The following is a 24,381-nucleotide window of genomic DNA, read 5'->3' on the forward strand; positions in this document are numbered from 1 at the left end:
GATAGAATTCTGGTATGAAGCCATCTGGATCAGGGCATTTTTTTGGTGTTGTTGGCAGTTTTTTATTTATTTATTTTTTGTCTCATTCCTTGAAATTATTCCATGCAGAACTAGTTCTTTATTAAGACTAGAGAGAGGGTGTGATTCCAAATGTGGATCCATGTACTCTACAAAGTCAAATTTCTGTGTGTAGAATTTCTTGTAGTATTCAGAGAAAATCTCTTGAATCTCTGTGTCATCTGTTATTTTCCCTTTGACATTCCTGATTGAAATTAATAGAGCTTTTACTTTTCTGCATCTAGTTAGTCTGACCAAAATTTATCTATTTTATTTACTTTTTCAAATCACCAACTTTTTGTTCTATTAATTTTCTGAATGATTTGTTTTCAATTTATTAATCACTGTTTTAATTTTGGCTATTCCCTTTCTTCCGCAGGCTTTAGGGTTAGATTGATCTTCTTTTTCCAATACCTTAAGATGTTTTGTGAGTGTGCTGAAGCACTCACTCTCTGTTTTTCAAAGGCAGGCATCTAAGCCTCAATAAATATTCCTCTCAGGACTACTTTAGCTTTATTCCAGAAGATTTGGTAAATTGTGTCTTCATTGTTTTTACGCTTGAGGAAATTAACAAATTTCTCTTCTACCTCTTCCTGAACCAAACTATAATTCAAGCACAATGTTGTTTAGTTTACAAGACTGTGTGGGTATGAACATTATTTTTGGAGTTTAGCTTCACCATTGTAGCCTTGTGGTCTGAAATGAGACATGGAATAATTTCCATAACTTTGATTTTGCTGAGGTTTGATTTGTATTTTAGGATGTGATGTATTTTGGAGTATGTGCCATGAACTGATGAGAAAAAAGCATATTCTTTTGTTTTGAAATTGTGTGTTCTATATATGTCCACTTATCCCATTTGTTCTAGGTTCACGTTTAAGTCCTTTCTATCCTTGTTTAGTTTCTGTTTAGAGGATATGTCCAGTTCTGTCATAGGGGTGTTGAAATCTATGACTGTTAAGGGGTTTTAGGATATCTCATTCCTCAGTCGCCTCAAGGTCTGTTTCATGAATCTGGTAGCATTTATGTTGGGTGAATAAATGTTTAAAATGGAAATTTCTTCTTCTTGTATTGTTTCTTTGACCAGTAAGAACTGTCCATCTTTGTCTTTCTTAATTAAAGTTGCTTTGAATGCGCTTGGATTTGGGAATAAAATTACAACCCTTTCTTCCTTCTGATTTCCATTTCCTTGAAACACTGTTTTCCATCCCTTCACCCTGAATCTTGATTTGGCTTTCAGCGCAAGGTATATCTTCTGCAAACAGAGTATGTATGGCTTTTTTTTTTTTTAATGTGTGTGTGTCTGTGTTTTTATTTTTATTTTTTTGAGACATAGTCTCACTATGGCCCCCTCAGTAGTGTGCAATGTGCTCACAATTACCTCGACACCTTGGGCTAAGCGATTACATTGGTTCAATCTCCCACGTAGCTTGGACTATAGGTAGACAGCACAATAGCTTACTTTTTTTTTTTTTTTGGTTGTAATTGTCATTGTTGTTTGGCAGTCCTGGGCTGAATTGGAACCTGCCAGTTTCAGTGTATGAGTCCGGGAAGCTAGCTACTGAGCTAAAGGTGCTGAGCTTGCTTAGTGTATTTTTCTCCAGTTAGCCATCCTTTGCCTCTTCATTGAGGAATTCAATCCACTGACATGTATTGAGAGTATCAACAAGTGTGGTGGAATTCTATTCATGTTATTAAAAGATAGTTTTTTTTGTGCTTTTTATCCTTTGTGCCACTGTGATAGCTAAGCTCTGGCCTTTGGCTTCTCGTCAACCATGGTGGTGTTCCATTGTGGTGTTCAGAATTGAGAATAGGTCTAAGTATTTCCTGTAGAGCTTCTCCTATTATGATAAATTTCCTGAGTGCTTGTATAGCTGCAAAAAATTTGATTTCTCTGTCTATTTTGAAGCTATGTTTAGCAGGATACAGAATTCTGGGATGAAAATTCTTTTGTTTATGGATGTTGAAATTGGATGACCATGCTCTTCTGGCTTGGAAAAGTTCAGTTGAATAGTCTGCTATCATCCTAATGGCTCTTCATTTGTAGGTTATTTGGAATTTATTTTTGGCACTTGTAGAATATTCTCCTTCATCTTGAATTTGGACAGTTTCATTGCAATGTGCCTTGGAGAGGCTTTGTTGGATTTGAGATGGCTTAGGTTTTGATATCCATCTGAAAGCAGTTTCTGTATTCTTAGTAAAAGTTGGGAAGTTCTTATTTATGATATACTCCAGTAGGGCTACTATATCTTTGGGAAACTCTTTTTCCCCTTTAGGATACCTACTGTTCATATATTTGAACACTTCATGGCATCTCATAGTTCTCTCTCTCTTGTTTCTGACTCTGTAACTACCTGTATTAACTCAAAGACTTTATCCTCAAACTCTAATGTTCTTTCTTCTCCATGAAATAATCTATTTTTGATACTTTCTACAGATTCTTTACATTCCCTGATTTTCTCTGTCCTTTCTTTAAGCTCATTCATATCTTTTCTACATTCTACACATCTGTCATCTGACTTTTGCTTCTGTCTTTCCATTTTCTCATAAAATGCCTGTATTGTATTAATTATCCACATTTTAAATTACATTTCTCTAAGATCCATGAATTCTTTTTAGGAGAAGACTTCTGTTAAAATTGTCTTGTGGTCCCTTGGAGGAATTGCACTATTTTGTTTCTTAATTGTTCCTAAATTATTCAATGTGTTCCTCCTCAAAAGTGCTTTCTACTGGTTCACATTTTTGTGCACCTTTTTCCTTCTCAATTCCTCCTCTCCTCCGGGTTATAGTGCCTCAGAGTTTAGTTGATAAAGACACATTTTGGTATGGGGTTTGAAGGCAGTGTTTGTGCAAGCAAGGAGAAGCATGAAGAAATGAAACAAAAGGGAGGGAAAAGGAAGAAAAGAGTAATATTAAAAAAAATTAAAATGGGAGAGGGAGAATTACAGAAGAAAATTGGAAAACAGGAGATAAGTAAGAGGTGAAGAAAAGATGAGAGTGATAGAAAAAATGTTTATTTTTCAGCCCAGGGCTAAATTTATGTCTATAGCTCAAGGATTTTAACAAGCTGCATCGAGTGGGCTCCTCTAAATTACGTACTCATAACAAGCCTGAACACATTCAGACTCTTTCTCTGATAAAATTTTGAAGAAAAGGAAAAGAGCAAACATAAATCACAAGAAGGGAAACTTGAGTGTGGATAGAGGGAAAAAAAAAAAAAAAGAAAAGAAGATAAGAAAACATGGAAATGATCTCCAGAGTGCTCTTCCTAATATTTTCTTCCTGGTGCCAATGGTATAGAATTCTCCAGGTCTACTTGAGCCACATTACTGCTGCACCAGACCACAAATGTGTCACATCTGCCTTCAGGAAAGAAAGGGTGGAGGAAAAAGTAGAAAGAAACAAAAAACAAAATAAAAATGAACATAAATAAATTAAAACAGGTGAAAATATTGCTATGGATGGCACTGGAAAATATTCTTCTTAGCCAGGTATCTCAAGAATAAAAAAAAAGTACCCAATGTACTCAGCCCTAATATGAAATTAATTTAGAACTCAATCTTAACACAAGAATATGGGGACAGGGGAAGGGAGGGGAAGGGAGAAGGGAGTTTGGGTGGATGGAGAGTATTAGTGGGTCCACACCTACCATGCATCTTAGATGGGTACAGGTGAAATTTACTAATTGTAGAATATAAAATTCTGAACACGATAACTAAGAAAATGCCACGAAGGCTATGTTAACCAGTTCAATGAAATTATTTCAAACTGTATATAAAACCTGCACATGGTACCTCATGATTGCATTATTGTACACAGCTATGATTTAATAAAACATTTATTCTATTATAAATATATATATATATTATATATAATTTATATAAATTTAAATATAATTTATATAAATTATATATATATTTATTTATATACATTTTTTTTTTTGCTTTCTTTCTCTTTTTTTGGCTTTTTTCCTCTTTCTTTTTCTTGTAGGAGTCGTGGTTAATTTTTTATATTTATATTATTTATATACGTAAATATGCATATATATGATGTAGGAATCCTGAGTCAGTAGGAATATATTTATTTTGCAATATATATAGTTTTGACATCCATTGAACCTCTGAATTTCGGTGATGAAAAGCACAGCTATTAACCACTGCCTGGTTCCTAGGATTATGCCTATTTCCCAGATAAATTGATCTTGGTGATGGCCTGATTATGCGCGTGGCACTCATCCCTGCCCATGTGTGATTCCACAGGTCTCAAAAAATCTTCAGAGGCATGTCTCACAGATTCCCACTATAATGGTTCACGTGGAGTGCTGGAGATCCTGGGCCTGTACCATAGGATGGCTGCCTGCAGGCGGAGCTCAGACCTCAGTGCCTTAGTTCCGCAGAAACAGACCTGCGTACACAACTGTCTGGCAAATTTTATGACAACAGTGGACTCCTGTCTGGGAATTTTACCTATATGGATTTCTCACCTGCAGGCAAACTGTGGCACAGCCTCCAGACAGCACCCAACTCTAGCCACTAAATTCTGCTGGGGAGAGCATACTTCACCAATCTTTCCACTCAAAGCCTAGCTTCCCCCAAGCATGAAAAACTACAACAGCCTTCTTCTGGGACCACTGTGTATGTGGGGGGGCTGGTTGTTGCCTCTACCGTGGCCACGGCAGTCTTGCATAAACTTGCCTGGCAGTTGCCACAGCTCCAGTTTTCACTACAAGTCCAATAATCCAGCCACTTCATTTCATACCCCAAAGTATCATTTTATGAAAATATGCCAAGCCAGGTATGATCTAGCCCACTTGCTCTCAACTGTTGTTCCAGGGGAGCTCAGGTAATGTTTCCCATCCACCATCATGTTCCACCCCCTGTTAATCTTTATCTGAAATAATAATCAGCACAAACCATGACCCATGTAATAAACAATAGTCAGGATTCCCCTTGATCCAAAACAACATTCCAATTCAAAGGTTATTCTCCTAAATAAATTGTTCTTAGCCACTCAAAACATACATTTTTATGGTAAATCTGAATTTGTAAAACAGCAAGAACAGGAGGCATGAGATGAAGATCACATAGGACCTAAACTGACCAGACCAGCTGTGTCCTCTTGGCCCTAGATGGAATGACTCTACCTTGTTCTTATTACATGTGCTTTTAGCAGGAGTCTGGGAAAAGGAATGCTTGAATTGATTTAAGAGTCTATTAATCAGAAACAAGTTGCAGGACATATGCCCAGACTTAAGTGGTTAGTTGTGTACATGGAAGATCTCCCAGGTAAGTCTTGAATAGACTTAGGCCTATTAATGAGTCAGAAAGTCATCTCTAAGAAGGCAGGGTGACATGTTGAAGGATCTCTGAACTCTAGCAACTCAGTTTTAGGGGATCCTATTGGCCAAGGGGGACGGGGTCCAGTCAGTCAGCTGCTTGAGAGGGATCCTTAAGATTTTATTTTAGCTCACACTAGGTAGTCTTTGAACACTGAGAATTTATTTGGCTTATGGTTCTGGAGTCTGGGCAGTCCAAGAGCAGGCTGCTGAAATGAGGAAGAGGTCTTCTTTCTGTTTGTTCACCTGGCAGAATGGTGAAAGGCAAAACCAGGATGTGAGACAGAGACAAAATTGCAACCAAACTTATGCTGTTATCAGGAGCCCACTAACTTGATAACTAATCCACTTCCACTGTTAAAGCTTTAGCCCATTAATGAGGGCAGAACATAATCACCTCTTCAGGGTCTCCCTCTTTATATACATACAGTAGATATTAAATTTCAATGTGTTTTGGAGAGGGCATTCAAATCATTGTACATGGAAACAATTCCATAAAGACTGAACTCTTATCTATTTTCCCACTTTTCCAAATTTCTTTATAAGAGGTCTGGTGAGTCTCAACTGCAAATAATATCTCATTGAATGCATTTGTATTAACCCACTATAATGTGGCTTATTTTCCATCTTGACTCTAGTGTAGTTCGCCTGACAAATTTCTTTCTTCTGATTACAGGTCTTTATACAAAGCTTTCCTCTCTCAACCAATTGCCAATTAAAGAACCCCTAAAACCTACCTGTGACTTGCAAGCCCCAGCTTCTAGATGCCCTGCCTTTTGGAGCTAATACAAGGTATTCTTTCCATGTATTGATTCATGGGTTTACTACTGGGTGAAGAGGCTCTGGTCACCTGTCATTGTCAGCCAATTTGCAGAGACAGGGATACATCGACCAATCTTTACTTGTCAGAAGGCTGGCAATTCCTGACAATAGTGAAGAGTAGCCTCTCCAAGACTGTTGTTTTTCTATCTCCAAAATCACATTTTTATTCTAAGTATTCAAATCAAAGACTATATTTACCCTTATTTTAAATAATAAACACAACTCAGTGAAAATCTATTACAAAACTTTCAGTTTTGTTATTTTTTAAACAGTAATTTTGTATTAATTTTTATTTTTAAAGTTTTTTTACTTATTTTCTTTTTTTTTTTTTTGAGACAGAGTCTCACTTAGTGGCCCTTAGTAGAGTGTTCTGCCATCATAGGTCATAACAACTTCAAGCTCTTCAGCACAAGTGATCCTCTTCCCTCAGACTTCCTAGTAGTTGGAACTATAGGCGCCCTCCATAATTGCTGGGTAGTTTTTTTTTTTTTTTTTTGTAGAGACATAGTCTCACTGTACCGCCCTCAGGTAGAGTGCCGTGGCGTCACACGGCTCACAGCAACCTCTTAACTCTTGGGCTTACACGATTCTCTTGCCTCAGCCTCCCGAGTAGCTGGGACAACAGGCGCCCGCCACAATGCATGGCTATTTTTTGGTTGCAGTTTGGCCGGGGCTGGGTTTGAACCCGCCACCCTCGGCATATGGGGCTGGCGCCCTACTCACTGAGCCACAGGCGCCGCCAGTAGTTTTTTTTTTTTTTAATAAAAATGGGGTCTCACTCTTGCTCATGCTGGTCTTGAACTCCTGAACTCAAGCTATTCACCCTCCTCAGCCTCCCTGAGTGCTGGGATTAAAGGCATGAGCCACCGTGCCTGCTTTAGAAACCTTGAACATTTGCCTCAGCCTCACAGGTAGTGCAGGCTGCAGTTCCCTGCCACAACACCTGGCGATTTTTAGAGATGGGGTCTTGCTCTTGCTCAGGCTGGTCTTGAACTCCTGAGCTCAAGAAATCCTGTGGTATTGGCCCCCAGAATGTTGGTATTACAGCCATGCAAAGTCCATTTCCTAAGCTGTGCATGGTGGTTCACTGGAATTCTAGCCATTTGGGAGGCAGAGGAGGGTGGATTGCCTAAGCTTACCTGTTCCAGACCAGAGCATCTGTGTCATGATCACCCTATCCTGACAGACTCCATCTTATTGTCACTTCATGTGCTTTAAGTTTCACCTATTACTCCTGTCTCCATGGATGCATTAAAGCAAACTGTAGGCTAGGTGTGGTGGCTCTGACCTGTAACACCATTATTTTAGGAGGCAAGTGCAGAAGGTTTCTTGAGCCGAGGAGTTCAAGACCAGCCTGAGCAACATAGTGAGACAGTATTTTCACAAAATGTTAAAAAATTAGAGGCTATGGTGGGCACACATGTAGTATTATCTTCTAGAGAAGCTGAGACAAGATGATCACTAGATCCCGGGAGTTAGAGACTGAAGTGAGCTATGATCACACCACTGAACTCTAGCCCAGGAGACACGTGAGACTCTAGATCAAAAAACAAACAAACAAACAAACAACAACAACAATAACAAAATAAACTGAATTAAAACATCCAAACCTGTAACCTGAGCACCTGAGGCATATTTTCTCAAGACCTCTTGAGATACTGTTCCCTTGGCTGCAGTCACATGTATTAGGATCCAAATAAACCCCAAATAGTCTTTACAGAGTTTGAGGTTTTCTGTTGATATATACTTTCAAACTATCTATACTCAAAGCTTCTATACACCTTGTCCCAGCTTCTGGTCCAACTCCCCTTCTCCGCTCCTGTCTAGATTCAAGGGCAATAAAGGCAAGTTCACTAGATGCCAATTCTTTTCTCAGCTAGAAGCCAGGATTGTCTTGACTTCAGTAATCATTTGCTCCTGCAATAATCAATGACTAATAGAAAAGGTCAATAATTTCTGAAGGTGCAGAGAGACTAATGAAAGAGTTGCAATCAATTTCAAATGGCACAAAATAAATGGGGCATTTAAACCTCTGCATTGCTTTTCTGTATTGTCTCTCTCACCTCTTCTCATTTATGGCAGAGAAACTCTTCCAAGCTTCTTTGGAAATACTTTAAGCTTTCTCTTTGCTCTTAAATAACATTTCTCTTTCTTAAAAGAAAAAAAAAATATATATATATATATAAATTGTTCATGAGCTCTTCAGTTGTGGCCTGATTCAGGGTCCTGAGCATAAGTTGTTCCCATGGTCCCAGTTTATAATCTGCATATAAATTTGGATTTCTCAAACTCAAGACACAGTTTATGAGGATCACTTCTCCAGGCTCTGCATCCCCTGAAACTTCTCAATTATGTCTAGCCCTATGGGGCACCACTTGCAGCCTGTGGGCACACCCAGGCTTTCAAAGACTTCCTGAAATACACCTGCCCACTTTTAGTACTCCCAGAATCCTGATACCAACATGTATCTATCCCATCATTGTTTCAAGATAGATATAACCAAACATTTTCATATAAGGTCAGGGCAAAGGGGCCTCTGCTTCAAGGTCAAATAAAATCCTTTTTTGATGAAAAATTTGTTTTTCCATCAAAGTCAGAGTATTTCCCAAAAGTTTAAACCATTGCTGGCATATTGAAATAGATGGATCTTTGTCAGTATTTCATCCAGATGAAAAGGGTATGCTGGAGCTCTCTAACAATTGAAGTCATTTTTTTTTTGAGACAGGGTCTGAATATATCACCCGTGGTAGAGTGCCAAGACATCACAGCTCACAGCAACCTCAAACTCTTGGGCTTAAGTGATTCTCTTGCCTTAGCCTCCTGAGTAGCTGGGACTACAGATGCCTGCAACAATGCCAAACTATTTCTTGGTTGCAGTTGCCATTGTTGTTTAGCAGGCCTGAGCCAGGCTCCAACCTACCACCTTCTGTTATTTGGCTGGCCCTCTACTCACTGACCGATGGGCGCCAAGCCTGAACTCAATTTTAAATAAGCTAGAAGCAATATGCAATTAGACCACGGGATGGCAGGACATCTTCAACATGAGTGTAACATGAAGCTGGCTCACAAAAGGCCTGAGTGTGTATAAGAGTCAAGTTTCAAAGTAGAAGGACTCCACCAGGTTCAGTGCAAGGAGTTCTTCAGGTATGAATCTTCATAAATTCATCTTTATTCTTGATAATGACGTTAGCAAATATAATTGTGATCATATGAATTGCTTACATAGTGGTATGTCTGTCCTTGTTATCACCTCTTCCCACACTTAAGAACTCTGTTAAAGAGTGATGGTGCTTCCCCTGGACAGTTACCTGCCTGGACTACCATTACTCAAATCCAGCCACAAGCCGGGAAGCACCTGAGGCGATCTGCTTGAGGCAACCTCTGTGGATGTAGTGCAGTGGAAAACAGTGAACTGCAGAGTGAACCAAGGAGACAGAAGATAACCAGCACAGGAAAGGCTCAAGAAATAAGATCAGTTGTGATAAGTGGCTTCAAGTTTAGGTAGAGCAAGATGGCAGCCGAGTAACAGCTTCCTTGCATCTGGGCACCGTGAGTCTGGGGAGATAGGACTCCAGGCATCTCTGGCTGGTGGGAACTGCCTATCATCACTCCTATGAGGATACAGGGAGTCAGCGAGAGACTTCTGGACCCCAAGAGGAGGACTAAAACAGTGGAAAACCGGCAAGTGGTCGCGTGTGTTCAATCCGTCTGAACCCGCCCACCATTTCCACAGGCACAAGAACTTAAAGAGCAAGAGGAAGTGAAAGGACAATTAGGGCAAGGAAACAGATAAAAGAAATCACTCATGAGGAAGAATCAGCAGAAAACTCCAGGCAACATGAAGAACCAGTCCAGAACAACCCCGCCAAGGGACCATGAGGTAGCTACTGCAGAGGATTCCACCTATACAGAAATGTTAGGAATGACAGAAAGGGAATTTAGAATACACATGTTGAAAACAATGAAAGAAATGATGGAAACAATGAAGGAAACTGCTAATAAAGTGGAAAAAAACCAAAAGGAAATCCAAAAACAGAATCAAATCAGAGATGAACGATATGAAGAATATAAAAAGGATATAGCAGAGCTGAAGGAAATGAAACAGTCAATCAGGGAACTTAAAGATGCAATGGAAAGTATCAGCAACAGGTTAGACCATGCAGAAGAAAGAATTTCAGAGGTAGAAGACAAAGATTTTGAGATAACTCAGATAGTAAATGAGGCACAAAAGAAGAGAGAGAAAGCAGAACGTTCACTGTCAGAATTATGGGACTTCATGAAGCGTTCCAACATACGAGTTATAGGAATTCCAGAAGGGGAAGAAGAATGCCCCAGAGGAATGGAAGCCATACTAGAGAATATTATAAAAGAAAATTTCCCAAATATCACCAAAGATTCTGACACACTGCTTTCAGAGGGCTATCGGACCCCACGTCGCCTCAACTCTAACCGAGCTTCTCTAAGACACATTGTGATGAACCTGTCCAAAGTCAAGACAAAAGAAAAGATTCTGCAAGCAGCCAGGAGTAAGCGCAAGTTGACCTACAGGGGCAAATCGATCAGAGTGACTTCAGACTTCTCTAATGAAACTTTCCGAGCAAGAAGACAATGGTCATCTACCTTTAATCTACTTAAACAGAACAATTTTCAGCCCAGAATTCTGTACCCTGCTAAGCTAAGATTAAAAATTGACGGAGAAATCAAATCATTTACAGATATACAAACATTGAGGAAATTCGCCACAACAAGACCAGCTCTACAGGAAATACTTCAACCTGTTCTGCACACTGACCACCACAATGGATCAGCAGCAAAGTAAGAATTCAGAAATTAAAGGACAGAACCTAACCTCCACACTGATGCAAAAGATAAAACTAAGCAATGGACTCTAACCAAATAAGACGAATAGAATACTACCACACTTATCCATTATCTCCATAAATGTTAATGGCTTGAATTCCCCACTGAAGAGACATAGATTGGTTGACTGGATTAAAAAACACAAGCCATCCATTTGCTGTCTGCAAGAAACACACCTGGCTTCAAAAGACAAATTAAAGCTCCGAGTCAAGGGTTGGAAGACAATTTTTCAGGCAAATGGAATTCAGAAGAAAAGAGGAGTTACAATCTTATTTTCAGATACATGTGGATTTAAAGCAACTAAAGTCAAAAAAGACAAAGATGGTCACTTTATATTGGTCAAGGGAAAACTACAACAAGAAGACATTTCAATTCTAAATATTTATGCACCCAATTTAAATGCTCCCAGATTCTTGAAGCAGACCTTACTCAGTCTGAGCAATATGATATCTGATAATACCATCATAACAGGGGACTTTAACACACCTCTTACCGAGCTGGACAGATCCTCTAAACAGAAATTAAACAAAGATATAAGAGATTTAAATGAGACCCTAGAACAACTATGCTTGATAGACGCATATAGGACACTCCACCCCAAAGATAAAGAATATACATTCTTCTCATCACCCCATGGAACATTCTCCAAAATTGATCATATCCTGGGACACAAAACAAATATCAACAGAATCAAAAGAATTGAAATTTTACCTTGTATCTTCTCAGACCATAAGGCACTAAATGTGGAACTCAACTCTAACAAAAATGCTCGACCCCACCCAAAGGCAGGGAAATTAAACAATCTTCTGTTGAATAACAGATGGGTGAAGGAAGAAATAAAACAGGAAATCATTAACTTCCTTGAGCATAACAACAATGAAGACACAAGCTACCAAAACCTGTGGGATACTGAAAAACCAGTTTTGAGAGGAAAATTCATCGCTTTAGATGCCTACATTCGAAAAACAGAAAGAGAGCACATCAACAATCTCACAAGAGATCTTATGGAATTGGAAATAGAAGAACAATCTGAGCCTAAACTCAGTAGAAGAAAAGAAATATCCAAAATCAAATCAGAGATCAATGAAATTGAAAACAAAAGAATCATTCAGAACATTAATGAAACAAGGAGTTGGTTTTTTGAAAAAATAAATAAAATAGATAAACCATTGGCCAGACTAACTAGAAATAGAAAAGTAAAATCTCTAGTAACCTCAATCAGAAACGATAAAGGGGAAATAACAACTGATCCCACAGAGATACAAGAGATCATCTCTGAATACTACCAGAAAGTCTATGCCCAGATATTTGACAATGTGAAGGAAATGGATCAATATTTGGAATCACACCCTCTCCCTAGACTCAGCCAGGAAGAAATAGACCTCCTGAACAGACCAATTTCAAGCACTGAGATCAAAGAAACAATAAAAAAGCTTCCAACTAAAAAATGCCCTGGTCCAGATGCCTTCACTCCAGAATTCTATCAAACCTTCAAGGAAGAGCTTATTCCTGTACTGCAGAAATTATTCCAAAAAACTGAGGAAGAAGGAATCTTCCCCAACACATTCTATGAAGCAAACATCACCCTGATACCAAAACCAGGAAAAGACCCAAACAAAAAGGAGAATTTCAGACCAATCTCACTCATGAATATAGACGGAAAAATTCTCAACAAAATCCTAGCCAATAGATTACAGCTTCTCATCAAAAAAGTCATTCATCATGATCAAGTAGGCTTCATCCCAGGGATGGAAGGCTGGTTTAACATACGCAAGTCCATAAACACTATCCACCATATTAACAGAGGCAAAAATAAAGATCACATGATCCTCTCAATAGATGCAGAAAAAGCATTTGATAAAATCCAGCATCCTTTTCTAATTAGAACTCTGAAGAGTATAGGCATAGGTGGCACATTTCTAAAACTGATTGAAGCTAGCTATGACAAACCCACAGCCAATATTTTACTGAATGGAATAAAACTGAAAGCTTTTCCTCTTAGAACTGGAACCAGACAAGGTTGTCCTCTGTCACCTTTACTATTCAACGTATTGCTGGAAATTCTAGCCAATACAATTAGGCAAGACAAGGAAATAAAGGGAATCCAAATGGGAGCAGAGGAGGTCAAACTCTCCCTCTTTGCTGACGACACGATCTTATACTTAGAGAACCCCAAAGACTCAACCACAAGACACCTAGAAGTCATCAAAAAATACAGTAATGTTTCAGGATATAAAATCAATGTCCACAAGTCAGAAGCCTTTGTATACACCAATAACAGTCAAGATGAGAAGCTAATTAAGGACACAACTCCCTTCACCATAGTTTCAAAGAAAATGAAATACCTAGGAATATACCTAACGAAGGAGGTGAAGGACCTTTATAAAGAAAACTATGAACCCCTCAGAAAGGAAATAGCAGAGGATATTAACAAATGGAAGAACATACTATGCTCATGGATGGGAAGAATCAACATTGTTAAAATGTCTATACTTCCCAAAGCAATCTACCTATTCAATGCCATTCCTATCAAAGTACCTACATCGTACTTTCAAGATTTGGAAAAAATGATTCTGCGTTTTGTATGGAACTGGAAAAAAACCCGTATAGCTAAGGCAGTTCTCTGTAACAAAAATAAAGCTGGGGGCATCAGCATACCAGATTTTAGTCTGTACTACAAAGCCATAGTGTCAAGACAGCATGGTACTGGCACAAAAACAGAGACATAGACACTTGGAATCGAATTGAAAACCAAGAAATGAAACTAACATCTTACAACGACCTAATCTTCGATAAACCAAACAAGAACATACCTTGGGGGAAAGACTCCCTATTCAATAAATGGTGTTGGGAGAATTGGATGTCTACATGTAAAAGACTGAAACTGGACCCACACCTTTCCCCACTCACAAAAATTGATTCAAGATGGATAAAGGACTTAAATTTAAGGCATGAAACAATAAAAATCCTCCAAGAAAGCATAGGAAAAACACTGGAAGATATTGGCCTGGGGGAAGACTTCATGAAGAAGACTGCCATGGCAATTGCAACAACAACAAAAATAAACAAATGGGACTTCATTAAACTGAAAAGCTTCTGTACAGTGAAGGAGACAATAACCAAAGCAAAGAGACAACCCACACAATGGGAAAGGATATTTGCATATTTTCCATCAGACAAAAGCTTGATAACTAGGATCTATAGAGAACTCAAATTAATCCACATGAAAAAAGCCAACAATCCCTTATATCAATGGGCAAGAGACATGAATAGAACTTTCTCTAAAGACGACAGACGAATGGCTAACAAACACATGAAAAAATGTTCATCATCTCTATATATTAGAGAAATGCAAAACAAAACATCCCTGAGATATCATCTAACCCCAGTGAGAATGGCCCACATCACAAAATCTCAAAACTGCAGATGCTGGCGTGGATGTGGAGAGAAGGGAACACTTTTACACTGCTGGTGGGACTGCAAACTAGTACAACCTTTCTGGAAGGAAGTATGGAGAAACCTCAAAGCACTCAATCTAGACCTCTCATTCGATCCTGCAATCCCATTACTGGGCATCTACCCAGAAGGAAAGAAATCCTTTTATCATAAGGACACTTGTACTAGACTGTTTATTGCAGCTCAATTTACAATCGCCAAAATGTGGAAACAGCCTAAATGCCCACCAACCCAGGAATGGATTAACAAGCTGTGGTATATGTATACCATGGAATACTATTCAGCCATTAAAAAAAATGGAGAATTTACATCCTTTGTATTAACCTGGATGGAAGTGGAAGACATTATTCTTAGTAAAGCATCACAAGAATGGAGAAGCATGAATCCTTTGTACTCAATCTTAATATGAGGATAATTAATGACAATTAAGGTTATGAGGGGGGAAGCAGAAAGAGGGATGGAGGGAGGGGGTGGGGCCTTGGTGTGTGTCACACTTTATGGGGGCAAGACATGATTGGAAGAGGGACTTTACCTAACAATTGCAATCAGTGTAACTGGCTTATTGTACCCTCAATGAATCCCCAACAATAAAAAAAAAAAAAAAGAAAAAAAAAGAAAAAGAACTCTGTTAAAGAATGCCATTTTAACCAGAAAAGAAAATCTTAGACTTTTGATTTAAATAAAGGGCAAATACGGAGATTCCACTTTTGTCCAAAAATGTTCTTTAGATTTGGTCTCTAGTAATCTTCAGCAAGTTTCCTGAGCATGGGTCGTTTTGAACACAAAGAACTGATCTAAATTTCATTTGGAGAAATTATTCTCAGGCTTTTAACATAAGGAATTTAATGCTAAGTACCGTGAATTCCTACCAATGCTGAAGTGTGTGTATTTCAAAATTACTTTCTTCTTTTGAGAAGATGAGAGATGAGGGAATGGTCTAAAAGAAATGTAGAAAAGAGGATAGCTGTTCTGCACCTGTAGGGATGAAAATTTGAGTCAATTTTCTCATTTTTCTTCATGCAAAATATTGGGAAATAGTCAAACAACACAACAGGCATCCCTATTATGAAACAATGAGACTTACTTTTCTTTTTAGGAACCACGTAGTACCTAAAAGAAAGTATACTAGAACAGTCTTCTTAAGGCCAAGTGTGGTGGCTCACACCTGTAGTAATACCACTTTGGAAAGCTGAGGCAGGGAGGATGATTTGAGCTCAGGAGTTAGAGGCCTACCTGGGCATGATTATACCAATACCCTGTCTGTACAAAAATAAATAAATAAATAAATTAATTAATTAATTAATAAAATATTAGCTAGATGTGGTGAGATGCATGTGTAGTTTTACTGCCTTGGGAAGCTGAGAGAGGAGGATCCTTTGAGCACAGGTGTTCCAGGATGTAATGAGATGTGATTGCACCACTGAACTCTGGGCTGGGTGATAGAGAAGAACTTACTTCTGAAACAATAATAACATATAAGTATTTTTGTATGTGTGTGTGTGACAGAGTCTCACTTTGTTGCCCTCAGGAGAGTGTTGTGGTGTTCATAGCTCACAACAACTTCAAACTTGTGGGCTTAAGTGATTCTCTTGCCTGTGCTTCCGAAGTAGCTGGGACTTCAGGCACCCACCACAACATCTGGATATTTTTAGAAATGAGGTGTCACTCTGGCTCATGCTGGTATTGAACTCTCGTGAGCACAGGCTATCCACTCACTATGGCCTCCCACGTGAAGAACTAAATAGATTAAAAGTAAAAAGTAAAAGTAGAAAAGATTTGTTTTACGTTTGGAGTTTGTATTAAATTGTTTTGGAAAAGATATGAGTAATTAGTATTTTGCTTTGAAGCAGATGCTGTGAGGGATTGAGGATAATTCTAGGATTTATAATCTTAAGAAGTCTATCTGGTAGGAGGCAAGAATTCAGAGTGTGGCTAGAGCTGTAACTGGTTAAAAAATCAAAATGCAGTAGTCATTCATATTAGTTTAGATAGGATAATGTTTTTCATGCCTGTTCCTTACCCAAAGTTTATGTTTAGTCTATGTTAAGGAAAGCACATGTAGGAGAATAAGATGGAGTCAGTCAGGCTAGTGCCAACATGACACAGCTGGCCTGGTCAGTTTTGGTTCTACATGACCTTAACTTCTTTTTTTACATCTTTGTTGTTTGGTAAATTCAGGTTTAAGCTAAAAGTATATGTTAAGTAGTTTGGGGCGTTTGATTTAGGAGATTAATTTTTGAATTAGAAATATTTTTTTTGGTCATAGGTTAAATCAATTATTGTATATTATGAGTCATGATTATCTTTGTTTAAAATAAGGGATTGGCTGGGTTCCCATAGCTAAGTGCTTAAGGTGCCATCCACATGCTCTGAGGCTGGTGGGTTCAAACCAGGTCCTGCTAAACATGGTAAACAAACAAACAACAATAACAACAACAAAAATAGCCAGATGTTATGGTGAGTGCCTGTAGTCCCAGCTACTGGGAAGGCTGAGGCAAGAGAATCTCTTGAGCTCAAGAGTTTGACGATTTTGTGAGCTTTGAGACCATGGCACTCTACCCAGGGTGACGAAGTAAGACTCTGTCCAAATAAATATAAATAAATAAATACTAAAATTAAATAATATAAAATAAATGATACTTACTGTTTAAAATGAGAGTTAACATGGTTTTTGCTTTGAACTTTTATGTATAAAACTGTAGTTTTAGAAATGGAAGGCCAGAGCAGTCTTGAAGAGGTTACTTTCACTCTTCCAAATTTTTGGCTTTCTCATAGTAAAACTAATTGGTCCTAATCCCTGTCTCTTTACTTGGATGACAGTGACAGGCAGATGGATCCTCTTCATCTGCCATTAAAGAAGGATTATGGTGTGGTTTTGTTTTTGCCTGTGTCCATCACAGCTTTGTCTGGTGTTGCTGTTCTGTGAGGTTCTTTGTGTTCAACAGCAGATGACCATGGCCCAACTCTGAGTGCCAGGCCAGCTCCTCACAACACCAAGATCTGGCTGACAGTACCAGGCTAGCTCTTGGATATCATCCCTTCTGACATCCCCTCTTCCTAGCTCTTCTTCTGGCCCAGGCCAGATGAAGTCAGCCTGAAGAACAATCAGCCATAATATCCAGGTTATCACCGTAGTCAAGATTTTTCTTTAGAAACTACTTGAAGACAATATATTCTAAATTTGGAGTTTCATTAGTTTCTCTTGCTCCTTTTGCTACAGGGCAAATTATTGAAATCCTCTGATTTGACAATGGTTTTAGAAAGGCATTAAAGATGAATTGGGTCCAGGACACGCCAACCAAAAATATGACAGTAAGAGGCTATATTACCACCCAAAATTATGGCTGTGTTTGGCATAAAGATTATTTTGAGTTAATTATTTTTAAGGAAAATAGGCCCAAGAGAAACTCTGAAAATATTTACATTTGTGAAAGAAATCTCCATTTGTTAAAGGTTTGTCTGGATTCTGCGTCAAGATGAGAAAATTGCTTTAAATTACTGGAGAATCTTATTAATAGAGAAGGCATGTATTTAAACCTGTATAACACACTTTTTGAATTTTCTTTTCTTTTTTTATTTCTTGTAGAGACAGAGTTTCACTTTATTGCCCTCAGTAGAGTACCATGGCGTCACACAGCTCACAGCAACCTCCAACTCTTGGGCTTAGGCGATTCTCCTGCCTCAGCTTCCCTCCTAGCTGGGACTACAGGTGCCCGCCACAACGTCCGTCTATTTTTTTGTTGCAGTTTGTACGGGGCTGGGTTTAAACCCGCCACCCTCGGTATAAGGGGCAGGCGCCCTGCTCACTGAGCCACAGGCGCCGCCCACTTTTTGAATTTTCTTAACTTCATCTGAGTTTATTTCATTTTTAGTTTGTAGGTGCTGTGAGGACTGTTTGCTGTAGCATAAATTACATCTTCGCAAGTTAAGAGGCAATCAAGGACTATGTAATTGCCCACAACAATCATTGCTAATGACTTGAGAGTACTTTATTTGCCTTTCAGAGTTGATGTTGTGCTCCTTAATTTTTGTGAGGGTCTGAGATAAGTTTTAGTCCCTGTTTTCTCTTAATGAGGGAATTGCAATTTACATAGTGTGCAAAAAAAGGGAGTCAGTTATGCCTTCTGGGAGTTTCTTTTTTAAAGAAGCTTGTGTGTACTGCATTTTGGAGATTTCTGGGTAGGATTTTTTTCCCCAGGGAAATATGAACATAATCCACTAGAGGGATAATACTTTTAAATATCTAAAAGGGTCTCACAGTTACCCTGAATATACAAGATGATTTAGTTTGTGTCAGACCAGTATAAGTGAGAACTCATATAGTGAGAATGAAATGGAGTCTGTCAGGCTAGGCCTTACATGACATAGCTGGTCTGATTTGTTTAGGTCCTATGTGACCAGAGTAGTGTAGGGCTATTGATTTAGAAGATGAACTTTTTAATTGGAATGTTGTTGTATAAGTCAGTCATGAATTATGTCAATTATTATTTATTATGGTTCATGGATTATGACAATAGCTGTTGTTGAAGATGAATGTTATTTACTGTTATTTAAGATAAAGATTAGTAGGGCTCTTGCTTTTAACTTTAGGTATGAAACTGTGGTTTTAAAAATTGAAGAACAGAATAGTCTTGGATGCTTACTGTCTCTGTTCTCCAGAACTGCTGCTTTTCTGATGATAAAGTTTGTTAAACCTATCCCTGTCTATATATATTGGCAGACAGTGACAGGCAGCTGGACTGTCTTCATCTGGTTACATAAAGTGTCTGCCCCCCATCCATGGACTAATGAGACCATTCTTATTCTCCCTTACTTTTGTTGGTTTATAGCCTATTGTATCTGCAAATAGAATTGCAACACCTGCTTTTTTCTGTTTTGCATTTGCCTGAAATATGGACAAACATCCTTTCACCCTGATTCTATATTTATCTTTTAAGGTAAGATGAGATACTTGTTTGCAGAAAATATCTGTCCTGAGTTTTTGTAATCAGTCAGCCAACCTGTACCTCGTTAGAGGACAGTTTAAGCCATTCATTTTAATGGAGAATACTTATAAGTCTGGTAAAATTTTGGGTATCGAGTTTTTTGAAAGTCGAGTGGACATTTCTAATCCTTTCAGTACTGTGGAAGTTGGAGTTTGATCAAAAGTTTCTGAGTGAGTTTACTGTTGTGGTAGAGGATTGGGCTGGTCATTATGGAGCATATGTCTGAGAATATCCTGAAGTGCTGGTTTGGTTATGACAAATGTCTTCAATATGTGAATGTCATTAACATATTTAATTTCTCCATCATAAATGAAACTCAGTTAAGCTTTATACAGAATCTGGGGCTCAAAGTTAATTTGTTTTAGGAGATGAAAAGTCAATGACCACCGTCTGGTCCTCTATGAGGTAAGGAGGACCCACTTAGTTAATGGATTAGTCTGAGAAGGTTGATGTCTCCTTTCCCACCTTGCACCTCTGTCACACCCAGTCACTGATAACCTCGCAGGGCTGTGACCAAGTTGCCTCCAATAAGCAGATATTCCAGGGGTTTGCACCTGCCAGAATCACAAGGATATCTATGTCTCCTCACCCAGGGCACTGCTCTCTGCCACTATCCAGGAGGAGGAGGTGAGGCCTGACAACTTTTGGTGTTTCATGGCGGCTGAGGGTGTTCACTCAGTTCCAGCCCCGTCCTGATTGATATTACTGATAGAAAAGAACAACTTTGCAGAATTTGTTGCTGTCCCTGCTAAATTCCCCTGCAGAAGAGAAGCCGTTTTGAGTTCACAGAACCTGTGCCTCAGGCCCTGTTTGTGCCGCTGTCTGGTCTCAGCTGTAGTTTGTATTCACAGTTCACAGCATGGTTACCTGTTAGTTCCAGCGTCTGCCTTCTCTCCTTTGTTTAGACTTATGATCCCCTGGAGGCCGGGTGTGTCTTAGTCTCAGTAAAGTGGTTCTCTGGGTTACCACCACCCTGGGAATTAGCCAGCCCTCCATGTGCATTTTCTAGGCCATGCTCCACCCAGGCCAGTACCGCCCACGGCAAACACTTTACTCACAGGACTTGCGTTTCTGTGCCAGATCTGTTCCACAGAGCTGGTGGTTTCTATCTGAGAAGATGCCCATTCTCCACTGGTTGCCCAGATGGACATGGGGTGTGACTCCAGAATATCCAGGGGTGATCTAAATTGTTGCTAGGAACAGCTGCTTCTCTCACCTCGGGGCACCAATGCTCTGGCATGGTTCCCTCTCAACCAAGTGGCCTCTCCTCCCCCGTGCCACAGAATCAGCACTGGCCAGCAACAGTCCTGGCCCTGTCCACACCTCTCGACAAACCACCCAAGAATCTGGAATCCTAGGTGACAGGCTTCCAGACCTTAGAGTGAGAGTGGAGGGGAGTGCTGGGAGCTCATAATTGCAGGTAGAGAATATATACAGTTTTACACAGTTTTATGCCTGGCAGGAGAGTGCCATGGCACCATAGTAGGCAAAGTATGTATAGTTTTTAGAGGGCCTCTCCTGTGGAGTTTAATGTGAGGACTTTTGAACACTGCTCGTTTGTTCATGGGTTACTCCGAGCTGTTCTGGATGGGCAAGGGGACTCTCGTTTACTTGGTGATGGATTTTTTATCTTTTGATCCTTGGGGTCACAGCTCGCCTCAGCAGGGTCGATGTGTGTTCTTCAACCTTCTCCCTTGGCACAGCTTTAATCCGCCAGGTTACTTTCTAAATCCCATGTCCACATTCTTATGGGCTCTCCAGACTTCCTGCTTCAACAGACCAGGTTTTCTTTTCACCCTGCTTCAAGCCCCTTTCTTAGTGTCTATTGTCAAGAAGGAAGTCATGTACAATTTTTTAAAGGAATTTAAAAAATAAATTTTGTTGTAAAATACACTTTTTTTTTTGAGACAGTTTTTCTATGTTTCTTTAGTTAGAGTGCCGTGGTGTCATCACAGATCATTGCAACCTCAAGGTGTTGGGAGCAACCTATCTTCTTGCCTCAAGGCACACTTTAAATTAATTTTTCCCTGCTGTGGCAATGGATAAAAGGCTTCATCCCTGCTAAGTCTCTCATTGATAGTTACAGGTTTTTTATATGATTGGGAGAAAAAGAAAAATGAAAAATAATTTAATAGTGGCTCAAGATGATTGTATTGGACACATGAACGATCAACTTAGGCCTCTTACTAAAGATGACCTCTTGTCTGTGTAACTGGACTTTGTTAAATATCTCACTGAGAAGTACTGGTTATAAACCTGTTTATGAGATGTAGAAATGTTAGGATGAAAAAGCTCAGTACGTGCTGTACACCAGACAAAAAATGAATTTGTCTAAGCAAAGATTCATATATAAAAGTATATTTTATAGTTTATAAGGAGGGAGAGGAAAGGGAGAGAGAAGAGAGCAGAGACATGAGGTGGTATCGCAAAGGGAAGGGAGAAGGAAAAATGCTTAGAGGTTCAACAGGTACCTGAATTTAAGGGGGAGAAGGAAGGTAAATGTATCCATTTCTAGGGTATTATGAATGTGAATGCTGTGTCCACTTTTCTTTTAACAAGACTACAGACAGATATTTTTCCAGGTTTTTCCAACCCCAAGGCCTCATTGTTCATATTCCATTGTTCTTAGGAGTCACTGAGGAATCATTTGATGCTATGGAAACGAATTCTAAAAGACCAATGTGCTGGTGAAATGTAAAAAGAAGTAACTTACATGTCTTATGTATCTACTTGTCTCCTCAAAGTTTTATGAAAACAGAAATCTATTTTTGGGGGGGGTGTGCTTCTATGAAGAGAGGGAGAAGGCAGAATGAGATCTTAATCCCTATTGAAAAGTAATGAGTTAGGCTGGGGAAATTTTCTCATGCCTGTAATCCTAGAACTCTGGAAGGTGGAGTGGGATGTATCACTTGAGCTCAGGAGTTCCAGACCATCCTGAGCAAGAGTGAGACCTTGCCTCTACTAAAAATAGAAAAATTATGTGGGCGCTGTTGCAACTGTCTGCAGTCCCTACTACTTGGGAGGCTGAGGCTAGAGGATTTCTTGAACCCTGTAGATTCAGTTTGTTGTGAGCTAGGCTGTGGCCACACTGTCCTCTAACCTGGGCAACACAGAGAGACTGTATCTCAAAGAAGAAGAAGAAGAAGAAGAAGAAGAAGAAGAAGAAGAAGAAGAAGAAGAAGAAGAAGAAGAAGAAGAAGAAGAAGAAAGACAGACAAAAGAAAAGAAAAGGAAAAAGACTGAAGAAAAACTATGAGCTAATAATGTTTATTTATTTATTTTTTTTTTGTAGAGACAGAGTCTCACTTCATCGCCCTTGGTAGATTGCCGTGGCATCACACAGCTCACAGCAACCTCCAACTCCTAGGCTTAGGCGATTCTCTTGCCTCAGCCTCCCAAGTAGCTGGGATTACAGGTGCCTGCCACAACGCCCGGCTATTTTTTTGTTGCAGTTTGGCCGGGGCCGGGCTTGAACCCACGACCCTTGGCATGTGGGGCCGGCGCCCTACCCGCTGAGCCACAGGTGCTGCCCAATGTTTCTTTTTTTTTTAACAAAGTCTCAAGCTGTGGCACCGATAGAGGGCTATGGTGTCACAGCTCACAGCAACCTCAAACTCTTGGGCTCAAGCAATCCTCTTGCCTCAGCCTCCCAAGTAGCTGGGACTACAGCCACTAACCCCCACAACCAGTTCATTTTTCTATTTTTAGTAGAGACAGGGTTTCGGTCTTGCTCAGACTGGTCTTGAACTCCTGATCTCAAGTTTTCTACCTGCCTTGATCTATGATCTACCTGACAGTTCTATGATTACAGGTATGAGCCAAAAAAAAAAACAGTTTAATATTTTTTTTTTTGAGATACAGTCTCACTTTACCTCCCCCCGTAGGTTACCCTGGGCTTCAACTCTTGAGCTCAAGTTTTTTTCTTGTCTCAGCCTCCCGAGTAGCTGGGACTACAGGTGCTCAACACAGCCCTTGCTGTAACTATTCTATTGTTTCACTTTAAAGACCAACCATCTTTATAAGAACGAAGATAGGATGAAATCAATCAGCCTCTACCAGATGTTAAGACACCTATATTCCCGCACATTCAACTGCACATTTACGTTATCTTATACATAGAGTCACTGAGAACCAATCAGAATCACAAAAATGTAATCTTTTGCTTGAAACACCTAAGGAAACTTTGCCCCCAAATATGACTATTTGGTATAAAGAATGCTTTGAGTTAAAAATCGTTGAAGTCTCGTCACCCCTGGCTAAGTGATTAGTGCACTGGCCACATGCACTGAGGCTGGTGGGTTTGAACCCAGCCAGAGCCTGCTAAAAAACAATGACAACAATAACAAAAAAATAAAATAAAACAGGTGTTGTGGTAAGCACCTTTAGTCCCAGGTAATGGTAGGGTGAGGCATGAGAATCACTTAAGCCCAAGATTTTCAGGTAGCTGTGAGCTGTGAGTGTGACATAGTGAGAATCTGTCTCAAAGAAAAAAAAATAAATAAATAAATAAATATCACTGGAGATGAGAAAGCATTAGAAGGGTCTTTACCTCTAACTAACTAAAGATGAGGAGAATTTTTTCATGTATTTGTTCCTGGCCAAAATCATTTATAACACAATACCTGTCTCTCAGCTTAATTTGCAAAACTTCACTGACTGGATCAGAATGTCTATGGTAGGCAAATGAATTCCTTTCCTCCTCCTGAATGCTAGCAGAACTGGCCCAAATGATTTATTTATTTATTTATTTTATTTAGTTCAAATTAATATGAGGGTTCAATTTTTAGGCTACATTGTTTTCCCTTCCAGGGTAAAGTTCCACTTGTAGAAGAGCCCCTCACCCAGAGATCATGTTATACACCCTCA

Source organism: Nycticebus coucang, chromosome Y, assembly GCF_027406575.1.
Source record: "Nycticebus coucang isolate mNycCou1 chromosome Y, mNycCou1.pri, whole genome shotgun sequence".
NCBI classification, from domain to species: Eukaryota; Metazoa; Chordata; class Mammalia; order Primates; family Lorisidae; genus Nycticebus; species Nycticebus coucang.